At 38.6% G+C, this 17,663-nt stretch overlaps 2 non-coding genes across 2 annotated transcripts; one reads left to right on the forward strand and one right to left on the reverse strand.

Annotated features, from left to right (window-relative positions):
• Window positions 1-3,281: 3,281 nt before the first annotated feature.
• LOC112774809 (small nucleolar RNA R71) lies at window positions 3,282-3,389 on the reverse strand. Its single transcript, XR_003189268.1, has one exon. It is a non-coding gene; the product is annotated as a small nucleolar RNA R71 (small nucleolar RNA).
• A 10,409-nt stretch (window positions 3,390-13,798) lies between these two features.
• LOC112774171 (small nucleolar RNA R71) lies at window positions 13,799-13,905 on the forward strand. Its single transcript, XR_003188671.1, has one exon. It is a non-coding gene; the product is annotated as a small nucleolar RNA R71 (small nucleolar RNA).
• Window positions 13,906-17,663: the final 3,758 nt, after the last annotated feature.

Genomic DNA, 17,663 nt, shown 5'->3' on the forward strand with positions numbered 1-17,663 from the left:
CTCCATAGATTAAAGTGTGGAGCTCTGCTGTTCCTCAAAGATTAATGCAAAGTACTACTGTTTTTCTATTCAATTCAACTTATTCCACTTCTAAGATATTCATTCGCACTCCAACCTGAATGTGATGAACGTGACAATCATCATCATTCCCTATGAACGCGTGCCTGACAACCACTTCCGTTCTACCTTAGATTGAATGAGTATCTCTTGGATCTCTTAATCAGAATCTTCGTGGTATAAGCTAGATTGATGGCGGCATTCATGAGAGTCCGGAAAGTCTAAACCTTGTCTGTGGTATTCCGAGTAGGACTCTGGGATTGAATGACTGTGACGAACTTCAAACTCGCGAGTGCTGGGCGTAGTGACAGACGCAAAAGGAGGGTGAATCCTATTCCAGTATGATCGAGAACCTCAGATGATTAGCCATGCTGTGACAAAGCATTTGGACCATTTTCACAAGAGGATGGGATGCAGCTATTGACAAGGGTGATGCCTCCAGACGATTAGCCATGCAGTGACAACGCATCGGACCATTTTCCAGAGAGGATAAAAAGTAGCCATTGACAACGGTGATGTCCTTACATAAAGCCAGCCATGGAAAGGAGTAAGACTGATTGGATGAAGACAGCAGGAAAGCAGAGGTTCAGAGGAACGAAAGCATATCTATATGCTTATCTGAAATTCTCACCAATGATTTACATAAGTATTTCTATCCTTATTTTATGTTTACTTATTATTTAATTTCGAAAACTCCATAACCTTTTGATATCCGCCTGACTGAGATTTACAAGGTGACCATAGCTTGCATCATACCAACAATCTCCGTGGGATCGACCCTTACTCACGTAAGGTTTATTACTTGGACGACCCAGTGCACTTGCTGGTTAGTTGTATCGAAGTTGTGAATGAAAAACAATTTATCAAGACGTGCGTACAGAGTTTTTGATGCCGTTTCCTGAGATCACGATTTCGTGCACCAAGTTTTTGGCGCCGTTGCCGGGGATTGTTTGAGTTTGGACAACTGACGGTTCATCATGTTGCTTAGATTAGGTAATTTTTTTTTGTTTTATTTTCAAAAAAAAATTTTCAAAAATCTTTCAAAAATTTTCTCCCTTGTTTTTGAAAAAAAAATTATAAATGTTTTCAAAAATATATTTTTCTTCAGAATTTTTAAGAATGAATTCTAGTGTTTCATGATGATTTGTTGAATCTTGGCTGGCTGTAAGCCATGTCTAATCTTTTGGACTGGGGTTTCAACTTATCATCACAAGAGCTTGTTGATTCTCACACACTTAGTTGCTCTATACATGAAAAGTATCAATATCTTCTAAAGCTTGGCTGGCTAGTAAGCCATGCCTAACCCTCAGATTGGAGCTTTAGACTAAGAGTACAAGATTCCTGAAATTCATATTAAAAATTTTGGAATCCTTATTTTTCTTTTTCATATAATTTTCGAAAAAACCAAAAAAAAAATAATAAAAAAATCATAAAAATAAAAAATATTTCATGTTTCTTGTTTGAGTCTTGAGTCAAGTTAAAAGTTTGGTGTCAATTGCATATTCATCTTGCATTTTTCGAAAAAATCATGCATTCATGGTGTTCTTCATGATCTTCAAGTTGTTCTTGGTAAATCTTCTTGTTTGATCTTGATGTTTTCTTGTTTTGCATCTTTTCTTGTTTTACATGTGCATTTTTGCATCCATAGAGTCTAAACATGAAAGATTTCTAAGTTTGGTATCTTGCATGTTTTCTTTGCATATAAAAATTTTCAAAAATATGTTCTTGATGTTCATCATGATCTTCAAAGTGTTCTTGGTGTTCATCTTGACATTCATAGCATTCTTGCATGCATTCATTGTTTTGATCTAAAAATTTTCATGCATTACATCATTTTTCATGTTTTTCTTTCTCATCATTAAAAATTCAAAAATTCAAAAAAAAAATATCTTTCCCTTTTTCACTCATAAATTTCGAAAATTTGAGTTGACTTTTTCAAAATTTTTTTAAAATCTAGTTGTTTTTATGAGTCAAATCAAATTTTCAATTTAAAAATCTTATCTTTTTCAAAATCTTTTTCAAAAATCAAATCTTTTTCATTTTTCTTATTTATTTTCGAAAATTATAAAAATATTTTTCAAAAATCTTTTTCTTACTTTTATATCATAATTTTCGAAAATAATATCAACAATTAACGTTTTGATTCAAAAATTTCAAGTTTGTTACTCACTTGTTAAGAAAGATTCAAACTTTAAATTCTAGAATCATATTTTGTGATTTCTTGTGAATCAAGTCATTAATTGTGATTTTAAAAATCAAATCTTTTTCAAAACTAATTTCAATAATATCTTTTCAAAAATATCTTTTTATCTTATCTTTTTCAAAAATTTGATTTTAAAATATCTTTTCTAACTTCTTATCTTTTCAAAATTGATTTTCAAATTTGTTTCAACTAACTAACTAACTTTTTGTTTGTTTCTTATCTTTTTCAAAACTACCTAACTCTCTCTCTCTCTCTCTAATTTTCGAAAATATCTTCCCTCTTTTTCAAAATTTCTTTTTAATTGACTAATTATTTTAATTTTCGAAAATCACTAACTCTTTTTCAAAAAAAAATAGTTTTCGAAAACTCTCTCTCTCTCTGAGTTCAGATTTTCTCTTCTTCTTTTCTTCTACTCACATAGGGGAACCTCAATACTTGGGTAAAAAGGATCCCTATTATTATTATTTTTCTGTTCTCTCTTTTTCATATGAGCAGGAGCAAGGACAAGAATATTCTTGTTGAAGCAGATCCAGAACCTGAAAGGACTCTGAAGAGGAAACTAAGAGAAGCTAAATTACAACAATCCAGCAAGCACCTTTCAGAAATTTTCGAACAAGAAGAGGAGATGGCAGCCGAAAATAATAATAATGCAAGGAGGATGCATGGTGACTTTACTGCACCTAATTCCAATTTACATAGAAGAAGCATCTCCATTCCTGCCATTGGAGCAAACAATTTTGAGCTGAAACCTCAATTAGTTTCTCTGATGCAGCAGAACTGCAAGTTTCATGGACTTCCATCTGAAGAGCCTTTTCAGTTCTTAACTGAATTCTTGCAGATTTGTGATACTGTTAAGACTAATGGAGTAGATCCTGAAGTCTACAGGCTCATGCTTTTCCCTTTTGCTGTAAGAGACAGAGCTAGAATATGGTTGGACTCTCAACCTAAGGATAACCTGACCTCTTGGGATAAGCTGGTCAAGGCTTTCTTAGCCAAGTTCTTTCCTCCTCAAAAGCTGAGTAAGCTTAGAGTGGATGTTCAAACCTTCAGACAGAAAGAAGGTGAATCCCTCTATGAAGCTTGGGAGAGATACAAAGAACTGACCAAAAAGTGTCCTTCTGACATGCTTTCAGAATGGACCATCCTGGATATATTCTATGATGGTCTATCTGAATTGGCTATGATGTCATTGGATACTTCTGTAGGTGGATCCATTCACCTAAAGAAAATGCCTGCAAAAGCTCAAGAACTCATTGAGATGGTTGCTAATAACCAGTTCATGTACACTTCTGAGAGGAATCCTGTGAGTAATGGGACGCCTTAGAAGAAGGGAGTTCTTGAAATTGATACTCTGAATGCTATATTAGCTCAGAATAAAATATTGACTCAGCAAGTCAATATGATTTCTCAGAGTCTGAATGGAATGCAAGCTGCATCCAACAGTACTCAAGAGGCAGCTTCTGAAGAAGAAGCTTATGATCCTGAGAACCCTGCAATAGTAGAGGTGAATTACATGGGTGAACCATATGGAAACACCTATAATCTCTCATGGAGAAATCACCCAAATCTCTCATGGAAGGATCAACAAAAGCCTCAACAAGGCTTTAACAATGGTGGAAGAAATAGGTTTAACAATTGTAAACCTTTTCCATCATCCACTCAGCAACAGACAGAGAAATCTGAACAAAATACTTCCAACTTAGCAAACTTAGTCTCTGATCTATCTAAGGCCACTGTGAGTTTCATGAATGAAACAAGGTCCTCCATTAGAAATTTGGAAGCACAAGTGGGCCAGCTGAGTAAAAGAATCACTGAAATCCCTCCTAGTACTCTCCCAAGCAATACAGAAGAAAATCCAAAAGGAGAGTGCAAGGCCATTGATATAACCATCATGGCCGAATCCAAAGAGGAAGGGGATGACGTGAATCCCAGTGAGGAAGACCTCCTGGGACGTCCAGTGATCAATAAGGAGTTTCCCTTTGAGGAACCAAAGGAATCTGAAGCTCATCTAGAGACCATAGAGATTCTATTAAACCTCCTTATGCCATTCATGAGCTCTAATGAGATTTCCTCTTCTGAAGAGAATGAGGATGTTACTGAAGAGCAAGTTACCAAGTACCTTGGTGCAATCATGAAGCTGAATGCCAAATTATTTGGTATTGAGACTTGGGAAGATGAACCTCCCTTGTTCACCAATGAACTAAGTGATCTGGATCAACTGACATTGCCTCAGAAGAAACAGGATCCTGAAAAGTTCTTAATACCTTGTACCATAGGCACCATGACCTTTGAGAAGGCTCTATATGACCTTGGGTCAGGGATAAACCTCATGCCCCTCTCTGTAATAGAGAAACTGGGAATCTATGGGGTGCAAGCTGCTAAAATCTCATTAGAGATGGCAGACAATTCAAGAAAACAGGCTTATGGACAAGTAGAGGATGTGTTAGTAAAGGTTGAAGGCCTTTACATCCCTGCTGATTTCATAGTCCTAGATACTGGGAAGGATGAGGATGAATCCATCATCCTTGGAAGACCCTTCCTAGCCACAGCAAGAGCTGTGATTGATGTTAACAGAGGTGAACTAGTCCTTCAATTGAATGGGGACTCCCTTGAGTTTAAAACTCAAGTACATCCTTCTGTAAACAGGGAAAAGAGGCACAGTAAGCTTCTCTCAAAACAGAGTCAACTAGAGCCCCCACAGTCAAACTCTAAGTTTGGTGTTGGGAGGCCACAACCAAATTCTAAGTTTGGTGTTGAACTCCCATATCCAAACTCTAAGTTTGGTGTTGGGGAGTCTCAACAATGCTCTGAACATCTGTGAGGCTCCATGAGAGCCCACTGTCAAGCTATTGACATTAAAGAAGCGCTTGTTGGGAGGCAACCCAATTTCTATTTATCTAATTTTATTATTATTTCATGTTTTATTAGGTTCATGATCATGTGGAGTCAAAAAATAAATATAAAAATTGAAAACGGAATCAAAAACAGCAGAAGAAAAATCACACCCTGGAGGAGGATCTCACTGGCATTTAAACGCCAGTAAGAAGCATCTGGCTGGCGTTCAACGCCAGAACAGAGCATGGTTCTGGCGCTGAACGCCCAAAATGGGCAGCATCTGGGCGTTTGAACGCCAGAATTGCACCCTGGAGAAGAGCTGGCGCTGAACGCCCAGAACAAACATGGTTCTGGCATTCAACGCCAGAAATGGGCAACAAATGGGCATTCAACACCCAGAACAAGCACCAATCTGGCGCTGAACGCCCAGAGTTGTGTGCAAGGGCACTTTGCATGCCTAATTTGGTGCAAGGTTGTAAATTCTTGAACACCTCAGGATCTGTGGACCCCACAGGATCCCCACCTACCTCCACTCACTTCTTCTCACCCCTCTTTCACACAATCCCATAAACACTCTTCCCCAAAACTCTTCACCAATCACCTCAATCTCTCTTCCCTATAACCACTTCACCACTCACATCCATCCACTCTTTCCCATAAACCTACCTCATAAACCCCACCTACCTTCAAAATTCAAAATCAATTTCCCACCCAAAACCCACCCTTATGGCCGAACCTTACCCCCCTCCCTTCCCAATATAAAGCCCTCCATTCTTCTTCATTTTCACACAACACAACCCTCTCTTCCCCTTCTTGGCCGAATACACCCCTCCCCTCTCTCCTCCATATTTTCTTCTTCTTCTTCATCTATTCTTTCTTCTCTTGCTCGAGGGCGAGCAATATTCTAAGTTTGGTGTGGTAAAAGCATAAGCTTTTTGTTTTTCCATTACCATTGATGGCACCTAAGACCGGAGAATCCTCTAGAAAAGGGAAAGGGAAGACAAAAGCTTCCACCTCCGAGTCATAGGAGATGGAAAGGTTCATCTCCAAAGCTTATCAAGACCACTTCTATGATGTTGTGGCCAAGAAGAAAGTGATCCCCGAGGTCCCTTCCAAGCTCAAGAGGAATGAGTATCCGGAGATCCGACATGAAATCCAAAGAAGAGGGTGGGAAGTTCTAACAAACCCCATCCAACAAGTCGGCATCCTAATGGTTCAAGAGTTCTATGCCAATGCATGGATCACTAAGAACCATGATCAAAGTAAGAACCCGAATCCAAAGAATTATATTACAATGGTTCGGGGAAAATACTTCGATTTTAATCCAGAAAATGTGAGGTTGGCGTTTAACTTGCCTATGATGCAAGGAGATGCACGCCCCTACACTAGAAGGGTCAATTTTAATCAAAGGTTGGACCAAGTCCTCATGGACATATGTGTGGAAGGAGCTCAATGGAAGATTGACTCCAAAGGCAAGCCGGTTCAACTAAGAAGACTGGACCTCAAGCCTGTAGCTAGAGGATGGTTGGAGTTCATCCAACGCTCCATCATCCCCACTAGCAACCGATCTGAAGTTACTGTGGATCGGGCCATCATGATCCATAGCATCATGATTGGAGAGGAAGTAGAAGTTCGTGAAGTCATTTCCCTTGAACACTACAAAATAGCCGAAAAGCCCTCTCCTGGGGCAAGACTAGCTTTTCCCCACCTCATTTTCCATCTATGCAACTCAGCTAGGATTGACATAGAAGGAGACATTCCCATTGAGGAAGAGAAGCCCATCACTAAGAAAAGGATGGAGCAAGCAAGAGAGCCCATTCATGGATCTCAAGAGACGCATGAAGCTCATCACCATGAGATCCCAGAGATGCCTCAAATACATCTTCCTCCACAAAATTATTGGGAGCAAATCAACACCTCCCTAGGAGAATTAAGTTCCAACATGGGACAATTAAGGGTGGAACATCAAGAGCACTCCATCATCCTTCATGAAATTAGAGAAGATCAAAAAGCAATGAGGGAGGAGCAACAAAGACAAGGAAGAGACATAGAAGAGCTCAAGGACATCATTGGTTCCTCAAGAAGGAAACGCCACCATCACTAAGGTAGACTCATTCCTTGTTCTTACATTCTCTATTTTTCATTTTCTATGTTAAGTTCTTATCTATGTTTGTGTCTTATTACATGATCATTAGTATTTAGTAACTTTGTCTTAAGGTTATGAATGTCCTATGAATCCATCACCTCTCTTAAATGAAAAATGTTTTAATTCAAAAGAACAAGAAGTACATGAGTTTCGAATTTATCCTTGAACTTAGTTTAATTATATTGATGTGGTGACAATACTTTTTGTTTTCTGAATGAATGCTTGAACAGTGCATATGTCTTTTGCAGTTGTTGTTTAAGAATGTTAAATACGTTGGCTCTTGAAAGAATGATGACAAGGAGACATGTTATTTGATAATCTAAAAAATCATAAAAATGATTCTTGAAGCAAGAAAAAGCAGCAAAGAATAAAGCTTGCAGAAAAAAAAATTGGCGAAAAAAAATAGAAAAAAGAAAAAGCAAGCAGAAAAAGCCAAAAGCTCTTAAAACCAAGAGGCAAGAGCAAAAAAAAAAAGTCAGTAACCCTTAAAACCAAAAGGCAAGAGTAATAAAAAGGATCCCAAGGCTTTGAGCATCAGGGGATAGGAGGGCCTAAAGGAATAAAATCCTGGTCTAAGCGGCTAAACCAAGCTGTCCCTAACCATGTGCTTGTGGCGTGAAGGTGTCAAGTGAAAACTTGAGACTGAGCGGTTAAAGTCAAGGTCCAAAGCAAAAAAAAGAGTGTTCTTAAGAACCCTGGACACCTCTAATTGGGGACTTTAGCAAAGCTGAGTCACAATCTGAAAAGGTTCACCCAGTTATGTGTCTGTGGCATTTATGTATCCGGTGGTAATACTAGAAAACAAAGTGCTTAGGGCCACGGCCAAGACTCATAAAGTAGCTGTGTTCAAGAATCATCATACTAAACTAGGAGAATCAATAACACTATCTGAACTCTGAGTTCCTATAGATGCCAATCATTCTGAACCTCAATGGATAAAGTGAGATGCCAAAACTATTCAAGAGGCAAAAAGCAACAAGTCCCGCTCATCTGATTGGAGCTATGTTTCATTGATAGTTTGGAATTTATAGTATATTCTCTTCTTTTTATCCTATTTGATTTTCAGTTGCTTGGGGACAAGCAATAATTTAAGTTTGGTGTTGTGATGAGTGGATAATTTATACGCTTTTTGGCAGTGTTTTTAGTATGTTTTTAGTAGAATCTAGTTACTTTTAGGGATGTTTTCATTAGTTTTTATGTTAAATTCACATTTCTGGACTTTACTATGAGTTTGTGTGTTTTTCTGTGATTTCAGGTATTTTCTGGCTGAAATTGAGGGACTTGAGCAAAAATCAGATTCAGAGGTTGAAGAAGGACTGCTGATGCTGTTGGATTCTGACCTCCCTGCACTCAAAGTGGATTTTCTGGAGCTACAGAACTCAAAATGGCGCGCTTCTAATTGCATTGGAAAGTAGACATCCAGGGCTTTCCAGAAACGTATAATAGTTCATACTTTGTCCAAGTTTAGATGACATAATAGGGCGTTGAACGCCAGTTCTACGTTGCTGTCTAGAGTTAAACGCTAGAAACACGTCACAAGCCAGAGTTGAACGCCAGAAATACGTTACAAACTGGCGTTCAACTCCAAGATTGACCTCTACACGTGTGACATTCAAGCTCAGCTCAAGCACACACCAAGTGGGCCCCAGAAGTGGATTTATGCATCAATTACTTACTTCTGTAAACCCTAGTAACTAGTTTAGTATAAATAGGTCTTTTTACTATTGTATTAGACATCTTTGGATCAGATCTTTTGATCATTTTTAGATCTCTAGACCTCCATGGGAGGCTGGCCACTCGGCCATGCTTACCCTATATTCACTTATGTATTTTCAAACGGTAGAGTTTCTGCACTCCATAGATTAAGGTGTGGAGCTCTGCTGTTCCTCAAAGATTAATACAAAGTACTACTGTTTTTCTATTCAATTCAACTTATTCCGCTTCTAAGATATTCATTCACACTCCAACCTGAATGTGATGAACGTGACAATCATCATCATTCCCTATGAACGCGTGCCTGACAACCACTTCCGTTCTACCTTAGATTGAATGAGTATCTCTTGGATCTCTTAATCAGAATCTTTGTGGTATAAGCTAGATTGATGGCAGCATTCATGAGAGTCCGGAAAGTCTAAACCTTGTCTGTGGTATTCCGAGTAGGACTCTGGGATTGAATGACTATGACGAACTTCAAACTTGCGAGTGCTGGGCGTAGTGACAGATGCAAAAGGAGGGTGAATCCTATTCCAGTATGATCGAGAACCTCAGATGATTAGCCGTGCTGTGACAGAGCATTTGGACCATTTTCACAAGAGGATGGGATGTAGCTATTGACAAGGGTGATGCCTCCAGACGATTAGCCATGCAGTGACAGCGCATCGGACCATTTTCCAGAGAGGATAAAAAGTAGCCATTGACAACGGTGATGTCCTTACATAAAGACAGCCATGGAAAGGAGTAAGACTGATTGGATGAAGACAGCAGGAAAGCAGAGGTTCAGAGGAACGAAAGCATCTCTATATGCTTATCTGAAATTCTCACCAATGATTTACATAAGTATTTCTATCCTTATTTTATGTTTACTTATTATTTAATTTCAAAAACTCCATAACCTTTTGATATCCGCCTGACTGAGATTTACAAGGTGACCATAGCTTGCTTCATACCAACAATCTCCGTGGGATCGACCCTTACTCACGTAAGGTTTATTACTTGGATGACCCAGTGCACTTGCTGGTTAGTTGTATCGAAGTTGTGAATGAAAAACAATTTATCAAGACGTGCGTACAGAGTTTTTGACGTCGTTGCCTGAGATCACAATTTCGTGCACCAACCGTCTAATTACCTGGTCAGCACCACACCTCCAAAAATATGGATCATCCCGTATATAATATTTGGACTCGCTTTTCAGCTTGTCTCTTTGATACTTTGTAAAATTTGGAGGAAAAGTGTGGCTAACTAGATAATTAGCTACAGGTGCATACCAAGGAACTACTTCAGATACTGCATGTAAGCTATCAAATGGGAAAGTATCATTGATAGGAGTGGAGTTATCCTTAATGTGCTCAAGGGGACTCAAGTGGTCTGCCACTAAATTCTGGTTACCACTACTTTCCTTAATTTCTAAATCAAATTCTTGTAGCAGCAGTATCCAACGTATTAGCCTTGGTTTGGACTCTTTTTTAGCTAATAAGTATTTTAGAGCTGCATGGCCTGAGTACACTACCACCTTAGTACCAAGTAAATATGCTCGAAATTTATCCAGAGCAAAAATAATAGCAAGAAGCTCTTTTTCAGTAGTAGTGTAATTAGACTGGGCAGCATCTAAAGTCTTAGACACATAAACAAATTACAAAAGGATCCTTACCTTCACGCTGAGCCAGCGCTGCTCTCACTGCATGATTTGAGGCATCACACATAATCTCAAAAGGCTGGCTCCAGTCTGGTCCTCTCACAATTGGAGCTTGAGTTAGGACGATCTTCAGCTTATCAAATGCTTGCATGCAATCCTCACTAAACTCGAACTCAATATCTTTCTACAGCAATCTGGATAAAGGCAATGCTACCTTACTGAAGTCCTTAATGAATCTCCTGTAAAAACCTGCATGGCCAAGGAATGAACGGACTTCCCTCATGGAGGAGGGGTAAGGTAAACTAGAAATGACATCTACCTTTGCTGGATCTACAGAAATACCAGTATTAGACACAACATGTCCTAGTACAATTCCTTGTTTTATCATAAAGTGATATTTTTCAAAATTCAGTACAAGGTTTGAACTAACACACCTGTCTAATACTCTAGATAAACTATTCAAGCAAAGGCTAAATGAATCGCCATATACGCTAAAATCGTCCATGAAAACTTCCATATAGTTCTCAATAAGATCTGAAAAGATGCTCATCATGCATCTTTGGAAAGTAGTCGGTGCATTACATAATCCAAAAGACATCCTTTTATATGAATACATTCCAAAGGGACATGTAAAAGTAGTCTTTTCCTGATCTTCAGAAGCTATATGAATTTGAAAATAGCTTGTATAACCATCTAAAAAGCAGTAATGGGATTTACCTGACAAGTGATCAAGCATCTGATCAATGAATGACAAGGAGTAATGATCCTTGCGAGTGGCTTGGTTGAGACGCCTATAGTCAATGCAAACTCTCCATGAATTCTGCACTCTAGTTGTCAGGAGCTCCCCATGCTCATTCTTTACTGTTGTGACTCCAGACTTCTTGGGCACCACTTGTACTGGACTAACCCATTCACTATCTGAGATGGGGTAAATGATATCTGCTTCAAGTAGCCTGGTCACTTCTTTCTTGACAACTTCTAAGATGGTGGGATTCAATCTTCTTTGACGCTGACGGACAGGCTTTGCTCCCTCTTCTAAGAATATTCTGTGTTCACAAACTTGAGGGCTAATGCCTACTATATCCGCCAAGCTCCATCCAATTGCTCTCTTATGTTTTCTCAGCACACTAAGCAGCTGTTCTTCCTGTTGGGAAGTGAGTTTCCTTGCAATGATAACTGGGAACTTCTGATTATCCTCAAGGTAAGCATACTTGAGGTGTGGAGGAAGGGGCTTTAATTCCAATTTCTTCTCATGGCTAGGTTTTGGATCATCCGGGGCTAGTGATAATGGCAAAGTGTCCTCATTGTGTTCAGAGGGTGTCCCCACACTTAGACCTTGCTCCATGTGCTTATCTTCTATTTCTTCTTGGTGAACCTCAGCTATAGTTTCATCAATGATGTCGCACTGGAAGATAGAATGATCTTCCGGAGGGTGCTTCATAGCTTCATTTAAACTGAAACTCACTGCTCTGCCATCTATCTCAAAGGAGTAAGTTCCTGAGAATGCATCCAGCTTGAACTTTGAAGATTTCAGGAATGGTCTTCCAAGCAGGATTGATGATGGTCTTCCTGAGTCATTTGGGGGCATTTCCAGGATATAGAAGTCAATAGGAAATGTGAGCCCCTTAATGCTCACTAATACATCTTCAGCAATTCCAACTACTGTAATAATGCTTTTATCTGCTAACACAAAACGAGCTGCCGACCTTTTTAAGGGAGGGAGCCTTAAAGTATCATATATAGACAATGGCATTATACTAACACACGCTCCTAAATCACACATGCAGTCAGAAAATATTACACCTCCAATGGTACAGTTAACCATGCATGGACCTGGATCACTACATTTTTCAGGTATACTTCCCATTAAAACAGATATAGAACTACCTAAAGGAATAGTTTCTAACTCATTAATTTTATGCATAAATCCTTCAGAAACTTTGCATATTTAGGTACCTGCTGAATGACATCAAAAAGGGGAACAGTTATCTCAACCTTTTTGAATATTTCTACCATTTTGGGATCAAGTTCCATCTGCTTCCTGGTCTTCCTTGCAAGGTGTAGGAATAGAATAGGAATGGCGTCTTTTATAGCTTCAGCTTCCTTTGGTTCTCCATTCCATGGTTGAACTGCTTCTTCTTCAACCATGTTTTGTACTTCATTTTCCTCTTCAACGTCCTCCACTTCAACCATGTCCTCCACTGGGGCATGTTCTTGTGAGCTTGGTGCCTCATGATTCCTCTCTTGTAGTGTGGTTCTGGACCTCAAAGTGATGGCATTGATGCCACCTTTTGGGTTGGGTAGGGGTTGAGAAGGAATTCCACTAGAGCTCAAAGGCTGGTTGTTGGAATTGTTCATTAATCCAATTTGTGAGGCAAGTGCTTGTACAGCAGAGGTCAAACCGTTTAAGGTAGAATTAAGTGAATTCTGCATATCTTGCTGTCCTTGAGCAAGAGAATGGAATATCTCGTCATTTGATGAGGAAGTAGGATAAGTGATCTGAGGAACTTGTTGTTGGTTGTGCTGGGGTTCTTGGGATTGCCTTAGGTGAGGTGCTTTGTAAGGTTGGTTCTGATTCTGCTATCTGTTGTTGTTATTCCACCTCTGATTTCCATTGTTGTCTCTGCCTCCTCTGTTATAGTTGTCCCTCCAGCCATGGTTGGAATCATCTCTCCGGCCCTGGTTGGATTTGTCCTGCCACCCCTGGTTATAGTTCCCACCTTGGTTGTAGTTGCTGCCTTATTGATTGTATCCTTGATTCGGGCAGTCATAGAAGTTATGAGTGGCTGCCACAGTGTTGTCTTCTTGTTGGAGCTGCGGACATTCATCAGTATAATGACTATAATCAGCACAGATTCCGCATACTCTTTGTGGGACCAATTGTTGGCTTTGTTGTGGTGGGGGAGGCTGAGCTTGTTGTGCTTGTTGTTGACTTAACTGCATCTGCTTCAGTAGGTTGGTCATTTCACATATACTCTGTGTAAGAGCAGTAGTCTCACTGCTAGAAGAAACTTCTGCAACAGCTTTTGAGTGGTTGTTCTTATGCCTGTGATTCCTAGTAGACTCAGCTAAGTCGCTGATTAGTTGCCTTGCTTCATCTGTGATCTTGTACTTTTTCAGAGAACCATTACTAGCACCATCCAGTGTAGTTTTATCCTGAGGCTTCATGCCTTGAGTGAAGTAGCTGATCAACACTAGCCTGTCAATCATGTGATGGGGGCATGCGTCCAGAAGGTTCTTAAAACGCTCCCAGTACTCATAGAGAGTCTCCGATTCACCTTGAACAATGCAGGAGATCTCTTTCCTCATTCTATCTGTAACTTCAGCTGGAAAATATTTTTCCAAGAATTCTCTCCTGAGCGTATCTCAGTTGGTAACAGTCACTTCAGGTTGGGAGTAGTACCACTCCCTCGCCTTTCCCTCAAGAGAAAATAGGAAGGTGGTTAACAGAATAGAAGTTTCATCTGTACCATGACGCCTAATAGTAGAACAGGCTGTCTGAAAATTCCTAAGGTGCTTGATAGGCTCCTGAGCAGGTAAGCCATGAAACTTAGGCATCAAATTGATTAGTGCAGTCTTCAGTTCAAAATCTGCAGCCAGAGTTGGGTGATGCACTTGATACAGCTGCAGTGTAAAATCTGGGGCTCCAGCCTCCTGGAGTGTAATCCTCCTAGGTGCTGCCATGTTACCTACATGTGAATCAACTGAATCAGTAGTAAAGGAGCTTGTTTCGCTCTCAGATGGTGGTTTAGATTCGCCCTCAGATGAGACTGGTGAATCGATAACAATAACTTCACCATCCTCAGAGGCTAACCGACGTCGAGCTCGCCTAATACGTGAAAGAGTTCTTTCAATTTCAGGATCAAATGCGGCTAAGCTCGGATCAGCCAGTGAACGCGTCATTCAATGAGAAAAACATATAGCTCATGGTAACAAAATAAAAATAAAATTTTCAAATAAAAATCAAAATATGTACACTAATTAATAATTTAACACACTATTGCAACTCCCCGGCAACAGCGCCAAAAATTGACGAGAGGGAAGAAGTCGGCTAATTAAGAAATCAATATAGGGAATATGTTGTGAGTATAGTTTTTAACCAGCTAAGATCCGCCTCATCAATTTAGAAAAGTTGTCACAAAAGTTTAGAATAAAATACTGGGAGTATGAGTCCCAAGTCGTCTCCCAACGAGTTGCTAGAAAGGGTGCTAATTTATTAACCAGGAATTTTCGAGAGATTTTTGAGAGTTAAATGACAGAAAAATAAATAATTGTAATTAAAATAAAATTATATATCTTAATTAAAAAGCCTTGACTGGGGGAATGATTAATTGGAAGTTCTATCCTTGTTGGAATCTTCTCAAGTGTAGTATAAAAAGGTTGTTATTTTTACTTAGTTAACCCTTACTAAATAAAGGAAAGTCAAGTGATTGAGCTAACTCTTATTCGCAAATCCTAGTCCTCTCCCTTGGGAAGGTCTAGCATTAGTAAATACAAAATTAGCCAACAACTTCTAGTTTAACTAATCACTTGAGCATTCTAACTCAAGTGTCTTCTCTTAACCAACCCCCATGTCAAGTTTGGAAATCTACTCCATTGACATGAATATAATACTCAAAAAAATATAAGAAGAAGACATAATAAATTAAATAAAATAGAGATTGAAAATTAATTAAAAGTAAAAGTAATCCTTTGCATCAACAATCCACCATGAAAATAATCCAATTGTAACTCTAAACAAAGTAAATAAGGATATGGAAGAGTAAGGGACAAAGCAAACAAACTAGAATAGTATCTTCAACGGAGGTGATGACTCTTCAACATCCAAAAGCAAAAGCATAAAAATAATAAACTATGGATGTAAAGAGAACCTAGAGGAAGAGTAGTTTCTCTCTAGATTCAGATCTAAAACTAAAAGCTATCCTAATGAGAATGTATGTGAATGTGTGTTGAGTCTCTGCATGTTTCCTAGCTTTATTCTGTGTTTCTAGGCCGAAAACTGGGTTAAAACGCGGCCCAAAATCGCCCCCAGCGTATTCTGTTAATTCTGCAGATCGCGCATGTCACGCGTACGCGTCAGCCACGCACATGTCACGCGTACACTGGTCGTTTTGGCGTGTCACGCGTTCACGTCAAGCACGCGCACGCGTCATCTTGCAGAACTCCAATCCACGCGTTCGCGTCAGGCACGCGCACGCATCACTGCAAATTTCTCCATTTCGCACGCAGGCGTGAGCCATGCGTGCGCGCCGATGCTTGCTGGTCATCTTCTTAGTTTCTTGTGTTCCTTCCATTTTTGCAAGCTTTCTCTCCATTCTCTAAGCCATTCCTGCCCTATGAAGCCTGAAACACTTAACACACGGATCACGGCATCAAATGTATAAAGGAGAATTAAAATATACAATTTAAAGACTTTTAGGAAGCAAGTTTTCAACCATAGAACCAAACTAGGAAGGAATTGTAAAATCATGCAAATCATATGAATAAGTGGGTGAAGGACTTGATAAAAACCACTCAATTAAACACAATATAAACCATAAAATAGTGGTTTATCATTTTCCAAAAGTAGAATCCAGTTTTAGGGGCAGAGATGCTCAGGATACATCAGTTCCAGTTGAGTTCCAAGTTGGTCAACATTATTAGAGTAACAAGAAAGTCGTCTTAAGTGTGAAGACTTATAGCATCCAACATGAGGTTGGATATAGAGTTTTAGAGTCAGACCATATCAAGTACCATGGAAAGTATAAGAAATTTGGAAAAGGTTGCAGTTGGTTAATTCGGATCACTCTTCGCCAGCGAAAGGGTGTTTAGGAGGTTAAAAGATATAATAGACCTCATACATGTCTGGCCATATCGATTTCTAGTGATCACAGGTTGCTTGATTATCATGTTATATCTGCATTCATCTTTCCTATGTTTAGAGCTTATATTGCTATGTCGATTAAGGTACTGCCAAAATGCCACAGAGGCAAATTTTGGTTTTAACCAGAGCTATAGGAAGGTTTGGTTGGCTAAGTAGATGGTTGTTGCATAGATTTATGGGGATCGGTAGTGTCATACAATGAATTGCCATTATGGATTTTAGGTGTGTAGAAAACAATGCTAGGTAGTATTGTAGTTAAATGCATACTTTTCTCTCTGGCATGTTGTGATGTTAGAATTCTCGCATGGGGATTTTGGGGAAGAGGCAATTGTGGCTGTAATTCGAATCAAGCTAATTCGAATCCTTTATATAGCGTATACCAACACTAAATCGAATTAATTGTGTTACTTGATTCGATTTACTTAGGTATTTTTCTCTTGTTAATCGAATTCATTTGTTTTGATCTACCCTCGGTTGTAAATCAAATTCAATGGTTTTGATTTACCGTGGATTGCTGGGTAAAAAATTCTATCTTAGCAAATCGAATCTACGTGTTTCAAATTTACTACTACTCTTGCTAAATCGAATTCATTTGATTCGACTTACATTGAAAATCTTAAATCGGACTTATTTGATTCGATTTACATAGAATTGAAAATGAGACAGATATATATAACACAATTCAATTTAGGACATCTGTGTAATATTGATCCTCGATTATTTTATCTATGTAATTTACCCTAAAAAAAATATATATTTTATTTATTTTAGGGTAAGTTTATATTGACTTTTGAAAAAAATACTTAAATATTTTTTTTTCAAAAATATCTTTCTTTAGAAAAAGCTATTTCTTACTTGGATAAACTTTTTAAAAAAAAATTAAATATAAAGTACTTATAATTTTATTTCGATAAAATAAAAAAGTTTACATTTTTTATTTAAGTTACATAAAAGGATAAGATTAAAACATAGAACATAGGAACAACCTGTGACATTCTTAAACTTAGTTACTATGTTCTTCCAACCTTTTCTATTAAAGTGTATATGATGCCTACTTTTAGCAACAATTTTCTCTTCATATACAGTAAGGAAAACTTCGGTATAATCATTCCATATAACTTTTTCAGTCATTTGCATTTTAGTTAAATTTTTTTTCATTGGCTCTTCTAGATATTAGTTTTGGAGACATGTTATTTTGTGCAATCAT

This window comes from Arachis hypogaea, chromosome 18 (assembly GCF_003086295.3).
Source record: "Arachis hypogaea cultivar Tifrunner chromosome 18, arahy.Tifrunner.gnm2.J5K5, whole genome shotgun sequence".
In the NCBI taxonomy this organism is placed as follows: Eukaryota; Viridiplantae; Streptophyta; class Magnoliopsida; order Fabales; family Fabaceae; genus Arachis; species Arachis hypogaea.